Source organism: Leucoraja erinacea, chromosome 3 (assembly GCF_028641065.1).
Source record: "Leucoraja erinacea ecotype New England chromosome 3, Leri_hhj_1, whole genome shotgun sequence".
Taxonomy (NCBI): domain Eukaryota; kingdom Metazoa; phylum Chordata; class Chondrichthyes; order Rajiformes; family Rajidae; genus Leucoraja; species Leucoraja erinaceus.
In genome coordinates this window covers 87,945,331-87,947,031 of record NC_073379.1, presented here as the reverse complement: position 1 = coordinate 87,947,031, position 1,701 = coordinate 87,945,331, and the positions used below count along the sequence as shown (strand labels likewise).

Sequence of the window (1,701 nt, the reverse complement as noted above, 5' to 3'; positions counted from 1 at the left end):
GCCTTGATGAGCCCCAGTGTCTTGGCTTTGTCCACACACGGTTCTTTGTTTGCAAATGATAGCATAATTTGGGGTCCCAGTGCTGGCTGAATGGCCGCTTTCCACTTGTAGTTCAGGTCATATTACATATTACTAAACAGAGCTGGTGCGTCTTGATGGTCTTTTGGTTACCTACGTTTAGTCCAGGGTGCGGGTGTATGCTATGATGCCTTCCGTCAATCCCTTTAAGGTTCTGTGGATCTTGAGGTCCTGGTTCCTGATGTTCGTCCCCATATGCTGCCAAATGCATTGGTTTACACTGGGCACCTGTAATGCCTCACCGTTGCCAGGTGGCAGATGTCTGGCCAGTGTCTGTAAATTTTTTCCTTGTTGGCGTTTGTGGCCAGACATATAGTAATACTATTGCCATCCTGGATCCAAGTCTACCCATGTTTGACTTGGTTAAAGTAATCAGCCACCATGTCCAGCAGAGTCCCTGCTGTGTTAGGATCATGGGATGCTGTATTACCAGGCTCTGGCCCATCAGGGTCCTGCCTACTCTTTTTTATAGAGTTAGAGATCTCTAGGGTCCCGCACGGGGTACCCATGTGGGGCTTAACTGCTGCCCACTTGTCTTTTGTTCTGCGGACCCCTCTTGCAAGTCAACCCAGAACTAACCCACAGTGCTCCCCTCTGATGGGGTAGAAGCATTGTGCAGCCCTCAAAGAGGTACTGCTGTGGGTTTATCACGTTGGAGCAAGGCTCCATACACCGCTTCTTCCCGCTCCAGCCCTCTCGGGCACTGGTTTCCGGCGGTTTTATGCAAAGTCGGACCCCCTGAGCCCACTACCTTGCTTGATTTGTGTCTAGCCTTACCGCTCGGCCGCCTGGATCTGGCCGGTGCGGGGCCGACATCGGGCACAGCTGATCCCACTATGGATGATCCAAGTGCCGCTGGCTGCTGCTGGCTGCCCGCTGTTCCACGGTCCTCCTTCTCCAGCTTTGTCCTTCCTTCCGTGGAGTGGATATGGCCGGTGTGGAGGATAACTGGCACAGCTGATTCCATCTATTTCTTTAACCCGGCTTCAACGCTCTCAGCGCTCCTGACTGCTCCTTTATCTTAGACCCCTGGAACCGACCCCCGTACTGACGGTACTGGTCCCTTGCGGTCGTTGCAGCCGGTCAACCCCACTCTAATGCCCTCAATTCTGGGCACTCTTACTTATATGGTCCTTAGATAAGGGACATATAAGACATTAAACTGATAATAACAGCTACTATAGTTTTTATTTAATATATGGTCCCTAGATAAGGGGTGTATCAGATATTAAACTGATAAGAACAGATACTACACTTGATCTTAGCCAAAAGGCCGAGAAGCGATTACTATAACTAAAAAAACCCCACTGGGACCGACCCTGGTACTCACATTACTGGTCCCTTGTGGTAGATTGCAGCCAGTCAACTGCACTGCAAAGTCCTTGGCCTCGGCGCTGGCCGTTACTGCTGCTGCTGAGAAATGAATTTTCTCACCGTGCTGGAGCGAAGTTGGGCACAGATGTTTTCCCCCTCCGGGAATCGATGTGCCCATGTTGCTCCTACCGCTGCCGGCTGCCGCTGCCGCTCCTGCCGCTGCTGTTCCTGCCGCTGCCAGTGCTCCTGCCGCTGCCAGTGCTCCTGCCGCTGCCAGTGCTCCTGCCGCTGCCAGCACCTTACATGGAC

General features: G+C 52.4%; 1 pseudogene; it reads right to left on the bottom strand.

Annotated features, from left to right (window-relative positions):
* Positions 1 to 1,196: 1,196 nt before the first annotated feature.
* LOC129695941 (U2 spliceosomal RNA) lies at positions 1,197 to 1,363 on the bottom strand (annotated as a pseudogene).
* Positions 1,364 to 1,701: the final 338 nt, after the last annotated feature.